Genomic DNA, 11910 nt, shown 5'->3' with positions numbered 1-11910 from the left:
AACAAAATAACGAATTTGAAATCATAATTAATGCAGAAAAGTTATAGTGATGTAGGTATTGGTGAATATTCACGGTCCATAACATGTAAAAAGCAGTCATAGTGAATTGCTTAGGAAGTTTTAAAACCAAGTTACATGGTGGATTAGCAAATTGAGATGTCCCTAAATGCCAGTAACATCTGGAGTATATTATAGGGACAAAGTAGTTGAGAATCACTTCAATGTACTAATTCTTTTGATGACCATGAAGTTATAATGACCATATTATAATCAGAGGTAAAAGAATTTACAAATTCCTGTATTCACACAATTTTAGAATTTCTAACTGTTTTTGTTTTTTATGAACATGTTAATTTCATCAAAAGAATTAGTAGCAAGTGTTTGTCATGGCAAAAACTCTAGGGGAAAAAAATCATTAAGCTCCTAGTCCATAGTCAGAATCTTTAAATTCTTCAGTCAATTGAATAAACAAGCCATTAAAAAAAAAAAAAAAAAAAAAAAAGGAAAAAATAATTCTATCATATGAGAATTAATAATGTTACAAATAAAAGAAAAAAAAATACTTAATGTTGAGAAGTTGCTGTTTCTTTCAAGAACTAGGGGTTGGTCTAAACCAACATGATATTCCTGTAGTGTATTTATATCTCAGAGAACTGGAATAATGAAGTGGTCATAATACTACCAAATTATTTTTTCCTTCAGGGATGCAAATATGGAATTCAGGTTTTTAAGGTTTTTTTCCAAGTCTTGCAAGATCCTAAAGCAAAGTACTATTCTTACCAGCAGTAACACACTCTTGTAAGCCAACGGTGTTGGCAAAGGAAACTTAGATTTTTCACTAAGAGTTTTAGTCCTAGGGGAGGTTGCACTATGTCGTACAGCCAAATATTTTTCTGAGGAAAGTGGATCCAATTGGCCCCTTGCAGGGCCCCTTGCAGGGCACCGATTACTGAGCAAATACTGTGACTGGTAGACGGGTTGGTTACGTGTTTCTTGTGGCCTTTTTAAAGTTCACARTAGCACCTTCTTTCCCCAAAACTTCATTATTATGTTAACAGAAATGCAGAGAGGAAGGAGGGGGGCTGCATAGGATCATAATGACTTATCATGATGGGAAAACATAAAGTTTGGGTGTTTTCACTCTCCAAACAGCTGCAGTGCCTTTGGCAGTGCCAGTGGCTGTGTTATTTATTTAATAGCTGGGACTTGCAGGGTGGAAGGCAGGGTGAATGCCCAGCGAGGAGTGACTTAGATACCTGACAGACTTGTGGATACTCCACTAATACTAAAATCAAGATGGTGATTTTGCTTTAGACCCTCCGGGCATAGTTGAGGTTGAGGGCACATCAGCTTTTTTCTTTCYTCCTCTCCAAGGTCTTCAGTTTCCTATCAGCAAGGGTAGATTTTTCTACGCAATAAATCACTTGAAACTACTGAATAGTGAATCTTATAACTTGCAGCATATTCGATTGTGTTTACGTATGGTGATATGCTGCACTAAAAAAAAAAAAGCTTTTCTCTTATCAAGGATGATAAAGATAAATACACTCCATAAGGTTTCTTTTAATCCCAATGTCTTTAGCCATTCATTAACAACACTGTAGAGAAAACAGATTTGTCTTTTGCATCCTTCTTGCTGCATAACTTTAACAAAACATGACCAGCCTCTCCCACCACTATAAAAATTAATCATTACTGATTAGTCATATGGTTAGTGTGCAACCTTTTAAAACAGAATTTTTTTGAAATTAAATATAAATTTTTAATCTCAGTTAAAAGTTTTTTTCATAGCATTTTTATCTTATTTTTAGCTTCCTGTTCATTTTTTTCAACTAGATCTATCTTCAAGGCAAATCCAGGTACTTTAGTTGAGATAGTCTTACATATGAGGAACTGTAAATGATCCTAAACTTGGGTCCTTCAGACTTTTGCTCTGTTATCACACAAGCATAAAGGTGTTGGTAAGTGCAGTGTGAAGTTTTCTAGAAAACTAAATGCCTTGTTCTTTACCCAAATTTCTTTAGTTTTGCCAGTGCTAAGTGTTTTATAGGCTTGCTTACAGTATTTAGCTTGCTATGAGGAAGTACTATTTTTGGGTACTTTTTTCTGTCAAAGGTAAATAATCTTAGGTATATTATTTCCAAGGCTAGTAGAACTTGATTAAACTTGATGCAAATAGTACTCAAAATGTTATCAATGACTTCAAGGTTAGATCCTATTGTTTCTAGGATTTCAAAATAAGGTATCTCACCCTGTTGAGAAGTGTTGTATCTAGGACAATATGGTTCTTACGATTTTTTGCTCTTCCTTTCCTTTTATAATTGCAGATGCCTATTGCAATGTTTTGCAGGTGGAGTAATAAGAAATTTGATTTAGTTGTTGAATATCCTATTTGTCTGCCCGTGAGTGTCTCCCTAATATGTYTGAGGTATTGTTACAAAAGGACTGCTATTTCCTAGCATTTTCATTAACATGAGGCTTTTCCTTCATTTTACTTCAAGATTTTAATCACTTATAGGAAACAGTTGTGGAATCATAGATGTTGTATTCAGAAGTGAAAGGGACAAAAACTCAGAGTGAGATTTATGATTATCTAAATGTTGTGATGGATGTTCAGGGCCTTGCTTTGACAAAACATTCTCAGACAAGAAATATTGCAGGTAAAATTTAGAGAGGATATGACTAGCACAGATGAAATTCTCACACAAAGCAGACGCTTAATTAAACAGGGAGGCATGGTATGTGCTACCTGAGCAGCGGGATGCAGATATTTATCTCCAGCTGTTATAATGTGCATTCATTACAATGTACTTGTGAATAATAAAATGCAGGTATGAAATCAGATTTGCAGCTTAATTACTATAGTGAAATCCTAAAGACTCAAGTTAAAATCTCCCTACCTGGACAATGTCTCCTTAAACTTGCTGTAGCCCCTGAGAGCACCCAGCTAGCAGGGAATACCTGGCATTTGGGATGCTGGATGGCATTTTCTCCCTTGTGGTCATTATGGTCCATACATTTTGGTAGGAGACAGCTCTGTGCTCAGTAGCAGTCCTTCACTTTGCCTAGAAGTAAATGAAAGCAGCCCTGAACTCACTCCCCTAATGACCTTTGATCCATCATCCATAGTGATGTAAATGCTGGTATTCTTCCTTGGAGACAGTCTCCTAATCTCCAAAACAATATGGAAAGCAGTTGCTAAGTAATGACCACATATTAATGCCTTTGCATCAGGTTTTTTTTTTTTTTTTTTAAAGGAAGGAAGCCAGGGAAAGCAATCATTCTTGAGGCAATAATTTTGTAATAAGAATCAATAATTTTGTAATAAGAATCTATAGGCTGAAATGAAAAACTGCAGCCCTGCCTCCAAGCAGCAGTGTTTGAGGGAACCTCAAGACAAGGACACTAGCGTTGTGCGCCGGGGCAAGCTTTCCATTTGGTTGTTTCTTGGACATGCCCATGGTGCTATTGTAACCTGTAATAATTTGTGAAACAAAAGAACACTGAAATGCCTGTAGATGATGCAAGAAACTTCCAGATTCACTTAAATACTTCAGGCATTAGTTCCCAAGTTTTCCCCAAATTTATAACTCCTTATTTGCTCATAACAGTAATTTAACTTTAGACCCTTCAGTAAATTTAAACTGAGAATGCAACTGGCATTATTTTTTTTTGTTGTTGTGAACTTGAATGTTAAGAGTTAGTTGAAGAGAAATGGTTAACCCTTACTACAGAAGCAACAATTTGTTTAGTGTATTTTTTACAGAAACTCGTTAACTCCCGTTCAGTACATTACAAAAAAAAAATTCAGTTTCAAACTACTTGTATTTATAATTATTACAGGAATATGTGAATGCATAATATTGTCAAGTTGATACTTACACAGAAGTAGTTAAAATAAATAGTCTCTTGGAAATTTGTGGACTTAACATTAGAGTCACTTTAAATCCCAGAAATTCTTAAGTTTTTCAAGCCCTTAAAAACACCTATTCATTTTATGCTCCTATGAGAACACTGATGGTTTTGCATGATTTTTCTGTTTGTTTGAGGTTGGTCTGCCAGTTGTTTTCCTAAACTGTGACTCTGCTGCTTTGATTGAAAGATGGGTAACTGTCTGCCTCATAGTAGGTGTTCACATGGGTCTGCAAAAAACAATTTAGGGGTTAGAAAGATTGACATAGTGAAGAAAGGCTGTTGTTGCTTTGTTTTTTCTAAAAGCATTTATGTATCAGTGCTACATATCTGGATGCAAGTGTTAGTGTTAAACTGATGGAAACAAAACATATTTGAGTATATTGCAACACAACGAGATAAGTCACTGAAGCCTTTATGCACGTTTTCATCCTATGAGATCAGGTAGGCTTGGTATGAATGGCAGAGGGAAGAGGAAACAAGGAAAAAAGAATTAGGAGAAAAGAAAGCAGCAGCTGTGCAGCTTTTTAGAAAATAAGTGCTATTAAAATGAACTTGTGATGTTGAATCTGACCAAGCACACAGGTTTCCAGATTCAGCGTCATAACACTGACTGTGATGCTCCCCTCTGATGAAGTGCACGTGCATTCAAACRGAGAAGTGTTCAAGTGCCTTAGGACACCTAATGCCAGAAAGCAAACAGAATACTGCCTTATTACTCAACCACATATCAATATACTGACTCTGAGCAGATAAAACACATTTTAAGCTTGAGCAACAGTTTGCTGGACCCACAACTTCAAGATAAGCAAAGATGGACAGGTTGATTTCTCATGTATGGTCTAGGTAACAGATGAGACCCATTGCATTAGCAGCTCCTGGAAATGGACTGCTGCTGGTGGTTCAGCTTGCTGAACCAAATGGTGGTTCAGCAGCTGACCAAATTGATGAGTAAGATCAATACATGTTATCTGTTTTATCCCTGATTATTTATCTCTTCCTAATTATTCTTTTCTTGACTATTGTTGTCTTGATGTATCCTTGTGTGATTGAGACAGAGAGGAACTGACATGAAATGCAAATCTGTTCACCTTTTATGTGGTTCATATCTCCATTTTCTACAGATAAGATTTTTAAGGAATTGCATGTAGTTATCACTATTTCTAGTTCTTCAAATATTTAGGCTTCTGTTTTATATTTTTTCTTTAACACCTGATTTTCTTCTTTCTGAAGCCATGTTAAGCATGGTTTTATAAGCTATCTATAGTTTTATGCTTCTATGCATGTAAATGCTATAGACTTTTAATTTTTAAAACTATACCAGACATCCCATAAAAWCATAAAATAGTTATTTGGAGAGAATCTCTGAAGGTCATCTGTTCTGAYTTGCATTCTGAAACAGGACTGTTTGCTAATACTGCTTGACGACCTGTTGTGAATTTGGTCTTGTGAAAGTTGATTAAGTACCCTTTAAAACTTGATCTTAAAAAATCTGAACAGATTTTTCAAAGGAATTTTCCTTGGTTAAGAAGAAAAAGTCTTTTTGAGTGCAGGATGAATTTCCTAATTAATTTGCTATTTYTCTATTGTTATTTCCTTTGTGACTAGGAATACTGCCTTTATTAATATAAAAAGGAAGACTGACTAACATTAACTGTTGTGTACTGTGTTCTTATGTTGTATAGCATAGAATTAAAGTACGCCAGTTTTAAGCATATCTTGAACTATTTGCTGGATTTTGCAAGTGCTCCATATTTTGTGAATACTGAGCTGACTTAGTGYCAAAAATATGGTTGCTTCTCAAGTCACTTGAGTACCTAACAAAAGTAAGATGCTGCAGGCAAGATTATCAGCATGAGAATGAATGAGGTAGCAAGCAGTAATAAACCTGGATACAAAAATACTCAATGTTTTATGCATCGTTTATGTATGTGTCAGTGCTGAAGGYTGAGGCAGTAGCTTTTTAATTCTGCATGCTAAGGACAGGAGGAACTATTTGTGCYTCTGGAACTCATTGAGTTTTGCTGTTGATTTTTTACAGGTGTAGGTATACAGTCATGAAATGAAAGAGAAATAATACTGTAGCAAACACTATGCTTGTGACACAGGTAAAATTATTTTTGTCATTTGAGGTCAAGTAGCTTGCTATTTGAACATGTGAAAATGTTTTGGATTTCTTGATGTTAGAAAGACTAGGACAATGACAGAGTGAGGATGTGCACATATTGCCCAGTTTGCCCTGCTGGGCTCCTCGTGTGTCATGCCGAGCTCAGGAATTGGAACGGTCAAGTTCAGGCTTGGGCAAGAACTGCYACCAGTCCTCCCGCTCCCATGGAGCAAGAACTGCAGGGAAGGGGGCATCTCTCCCTTGCTCCCGAGTGCTGACAGAGGGGCTGCTTTAGTGATTAACATAAAGTAGCAGCTTGTGAACCCTTGTCTTTGCTTAGAAGTCTTTCTCTGCGTCTTTCCGCATGTTTCCTTTTACTGAGYTTCTCTTTCTCATTTTGCTATATTTCACACGCAGGATGATGTGCATAGTCAATGACTTGAAGTGTGCTCGCTCAGGCCATAGAGAATGAATTGTAGGCTCACCTAGAGGTCTTTCAATACGAAGCATTCAGTGGAAAGGGTCCTCTGCATTTGCAGTGTTCCCAAGCAAAATGCCTACAGAGAGCCAATACTGACCATTTCTGAACCCCTTGTTGCCCTCAGGAATGATGCAAAATACCTGTCTGTAAGCCAAAATCCATTTGGCTTATGCTCATCCAATACATGGCCAGATCCTCTAACACTATGTTACAAGATGCAGCTTAAATGTAAGAAATAATAATAATGTCTCAGATACTCCAAAGTGTTTAAAATAAGTAAGTTTGAGTGAGTAGTGATCAGATTCATGCATGCTGCAGTCTTCTCACAGCTGTTGTCTGAGCAGAGCAAGAGGAAAATTTGTGGAGGAAATTATTCACTGTGAATTATTTGTTTAGTTCTAATGATGGGATTATCATCCAATTGAGTATTTTGAGTTCATGTCAGAACAGCATCATTTGCTTAATCCATGCTTTTTTCTACTGATAAATAATGGAGTAGAAAATGCTTTTTATTTAAATACAGAATGTGGTGGGTCAATCCTTGCACAGTGATGTATGTTCTAGGCTGGACCAAATAAAGTTGCCCTTTGAGCTGGGATAAATCCTACTGTTTTAATGTGAAAACATAAATTATAAACTTACCTGCTACACAAATTATTTTATGGCATTTTATGGTAGGTCAGCAAATATATATGCACTTACATCTCTTGTTTCCCAAACCAAGTTTGAATGCTAATACGTATCAAATGCCAATACACTGAGGTGCTCGTCCTTAAAGATCTGGTTAGCACAAGACCAGAAAGGTAGCCAAAAGGGATGCCACGGGGGCCAATATAATTGGGTGCGTGTTGCTGTAACTTGGTCACTGTCAGCATCTAAGTTGTTAAACATAAACCAGGTCTTGTGGTCCGTTTTGTAGACTGTAATCACAATAATTTCTCCTAAGTTCCTGGGCACAGTCCTCAGCTGCTCAATAAGGAAAATGTTTTCCTATGCGTGTTGTAGGTATGAGCTATGCTTTTCTTTTTCTGTTTTGTTTATTTTTAATAATACTGAGTACTTGAATGCTGAACTTGTGTGAAACGCTTGGCTTAGAAATAAGAATTGTCAAAACATAGGCACTGAACTCATTTTGGGTCAGAGTATAAGACATATCTTGAATCTCACTTTTTCTCTTTTATTAAGCTGCGTGTTCTTGTTTTGTGCAGAGCAAGCAGTGCAAGGCTTTTGAGCAATAAAACAAGTTAAGATTTTCTGCTGTGCGGAAGGCTCAAGGCCTTTGGGTGGCTCTTCTCTTACTCTGTAACAAAATGCATGCAGGACTGTAAAAAGCTTGGTTATTTTTGAAACAAGAGCTAAGGTTAAGAGTTAAGAGCTGCCGAGCATTTAACTGTGTCCTTCCCTCTTTGGTCTTGTGGAGATTTTGTTGTTTTGTTGTTGCTGTTTTTATTTTCCCTCCACCTCCAGGGATTTCTCAAATTTGGTCATGGAAGCAGGAGTGTATTCTTTGTTCTTCACTGAATGTAATGTTTAAACATTTATTATATATGAATTAAACTTACATTTTTAACTCAACCAGAGACATACTGTAGTGCCCTATAGTTTTGTACTTTAAGAATTGGTCTAGGAAAGTTGTGCAAATTGATTTAAAATAAGGAATTACTTGTTCCGAACTAATTGTAATTGTTGGCAGCTTGGAAATTTTTACATGCTCTCATTAGCAATCAGATGATCAATCTGATTGCTCTAATGGTTACAAAGGTAATTAACTGACTCGTTGTTAGTTGTGGTTCTCTCTTGCTCTGAAGTTACCTTGTCTTAGGCCTCAAGCATGTTTCCATAGTCTGGTTGTAGCAGAAAGCTGCCTTGTTTCCACGGTAAGSACTGCAGAGCAGCTTGTGTCTTACTGACATTTCTAGGAACAAAACTTTCAGAAAAAAGCCAAACTCGTATCCTTGTCCTTGGAAGCGTAGACAGAGATCCAGCTGCAGTGTCTACATGAAATCACTGTTATTGTCCCTAASAGTTAACAAGTACTTCTATTATGTGTTAGATAGCTTTGGGTGCATGCATGTATGTTTAATACATGTATCTATATAAGTGATCAGTGTGTGACCAGTTTTGCCACTACCTGTGCGTGTTCTTAGCTATGGAGCTACTAGTCTCTTCCTGATTCACTTCTCTCCAGTCTTGTGATTCTCATGACTTTTAGCCAATCCATGTAGTTTGTACAGTTTTCTGGATCTGCGGTGATATTTCACATTGAATGGAGACATAAGACACACTTTGCACCTTTGAAAAATTGCATACTATGCAAATTTGCAGCTACAGTAACTTGAGAAATGGGAGCTTGAGCCATTGGCATGAAATAGCTGCATGCCAGATCAAGTATTAGGCATCTGCGGTAGGGCTGGGATGAAGATAGAATGATCTCCACTGTAAGTGTTGTACCAACCCTGTTAGCTAAATTTAAGAGGTCTGAAAGGAAGAGTGCATTTTAGAACTGACCTTTCCCAGATTAATTACCAACTTCTGAACTTGATTATGTTTCATATGCCATTCTCCAGTATTAATTCCCTGTACTACATGGTTGAATGCATATGTACTTGTCACTCTTATTTTGTAGGAATTAATTAATAGGAGATGCATGTATGAATTTTAACATTTTTTGCCMCTAATTCCCATCTTTCTCTTTGTACAAAGCAATTCTTTCCTAGAATGCCTTTGTTAGTCCATATATAATAGTGTATTTTCTCATCTATTTAAATTAGATATACTTTGCATCTATACACATATGAAAATAAAAGAGGAAGAATTAAAATGTAACACTTCTCTTATTAGTAATGTTACACAAGAGGGTTTTTTAATTATTTTTCAAGATAAGTTGGGTTCAAATTAAATGTCAAATACAGTTTGGTGTAAGAAGATTGAAATATGTGCCAGTCTKCGGAGAAACTCTCTAAGTACTTAGATCTCCTAGCCAAATGGTTATTTGCATAATAGTGAGCTATAAGGTTATATATCACTCGATGGCAGAATGCCAGACCATAATCTGTGCAGTAAAGCTACAGAAAACTTCGATCTGAAAAGCATTCATCTTAGGAAGGGGTTTGCCTCTTCTATGAAATACAAAGCATATTGACTTTTTTGTTCTTGAGCAAACCCAGAATACTAAAATGTCTTTCCAGCATTCTTATAGTTTAGCTGTGCAATACACAAATGCAAAATGAATGTTGACGTATTTGTTTAACATCCCTGCACAGATTAAACTGCTTTAGAACTTCTTCAGTAATCAATCCTGAAAAATATAAACTAGCATTTGCATCCCTGGATAGATGAAATTGTTTCACAAGTTCTTCATTGGTGAGGTAAGAAACATGTTTCTGAAAAAATAGCAGCAAGTTCAATGCACATATTCTGAATTTATTTTCAGATAAAAATAAATAATTTGACCAGCTAGTGTCATTCTTGTTATATATACACAATTAAACCACCATTAAAAATTATCTTAAGAGAAAAGGTGGATTAATTTCATAACATGCTGAAAAGGGATCTCCTAGTGAACCTACTCGCAGAGAACATGAATGATGATAAGGTGTAGAGTTTTTTTCCTTTTTATGCTTTGTTCCTGTTGTCAGTCTTGCACAACCTGCACTGGCATTGGCCTCCATATAGTTTTATCCCAGTGTATGTCTCAGAGAATATAGGTCTAAAAGTTATCACTAGGGTGTGATTAGCACTGCTGGTTAGACCAGGGCTCAGGAAAGGGGCAGATTCCTTGCAAACAAAGCGAAAATAATACCAGAAGATATTGCAGTTCTTGGTAATGTAAAAGAAAGCTTTTTATAAAACCGAAGATGGTAGCAATTTGTTATTTAGAAATACTCAGTAAAAACAGGCTACCTTGATGCTGTCTTAATCTTAGTATGTTCCTAGTTTTCTATATACAAAATGACAGAGGGAAATTTTCCGCAGTGCTGAAAGCAAAAGATTATTTAAAAAACTTTTGTGAAAAAACTTAAGGTTTGCCTACAGTGGATTGATACAACACTGAGTGATATCCAAAGGCAATCTGAACTCTTTGCTGAACAGCAGCACTGCTGAGGTGTGTAAAATAGGCAGTGACTTTACATGAGATCATTCGGTATGTTGGGAAGTTCCAGTATCAAGTATATCAGGCTGGATGTCTGTCTTCAGAGGTCATTTAAGTCATTTTATTAAAAATAATTTATATAAAGATTTATGCATTGTTAAGCTCTTAAAATGATTTAAACTGATCTTCTTCAAAGTCTGAGTCAAAAACTAATTTTACCTACATTTCATGACAGTAAAAATGCCAAAAAAAAAGCCAAACAAGCAAGAAACTGTGTAAAATATTATAGAATATAATTATATTCCAGGAGATACCACAGTAGGTTACTTGAATAAGTTTAATGGAATTTTCTGTTTATTATCGCCTTGAGCTTAAGTTTTAGAAGTTTGTGCTGATGCCAACTACTTTTAAGCACTGTTTATTGCTTAACACATTCACTTGGATAAGTGTAATAGCATTATAATCAAAACCTAAATTTGATGAATAGAAGAATTAGAAGTAAAAATGAAAGACTTGTATTAGTAAAAATTAATGATGCTCTGAGATCTTCTAAATACTAATAAAGTCATTCAGAGAGGGAAATAGATGCACTCCTGTGTCTTTTGCAGAAAAAGATGCATGCAAACCTTGCTAGGGAAGTTTGTTGTTCCCTGGGACTACCAAAAAGCAATGGCACTGGTCTGCACTGCCAGGCCAGTCATTTCTAATATTAGGAGCATGATGATATCTCATAATTTTTTAGTGATTTCTTTTTCAGCCTCAGGGTCCTGAAGCGGTTTATCATGTTTATATAATAGTTTGTAAATGGTGTATAAATACATTAAGGCAGCCACCTTTGAACTGCTGGAGAAGACAGCAAATTAGATTAGGAAGGAGAAACAACATGTTAATAAGATAAGCTAAATGAGTGGACGTAGGAAATGACTAAGCTAAATGAGTGGACGTAGGAAATGACTTTGTGAGAGAAGGCAGATGAAAGTGAAGGTAATTGGAACTGGGCTTGGCAACACCCACCCCGAACATGTGCGAGATCTATAGAGCTACACACGCTCCTCTGTTGGTTAAAAGAAAAGCCATGGTCTATAGAATGCCTTCTTTGGAGTAGTTTAAGGTAAAATTCTGTTAAAATAATATTTTTCAAGACACTTTTTGTAGACAACTGGACTAAATAGGCTTTGAGCAGCTTTTTCTTGCACACAGTAGAATTCCTGGTTGCTCTCTACTGTTTTCTCTGCTCATTTTATGGTATTGCTTACATAAAGCTAACACTTGGAAGTGCTTTTGTGCGTTTGTGATTAGGAGTTCGAAATACCAATT

Source organism: Nothoprocta perdicaria, unplaced genomic scaffold, assembly GCF_003342845.1.
Source record: "Nothoprocta perdicaria isolate Ctin4 unplaced genomic scaffold, notPer1 scaffold_5, whole genome shotgun sequence".
NCBI classification, from domain to species: Eukaryota; Metazoa; Chordata; class Aves; order Tinamiformes; family Tinamidae; genus Nothoprocta; species Nothoprocta perdicaria.
Note: the sequence above shows the minus strand (reverse complement) of the source record.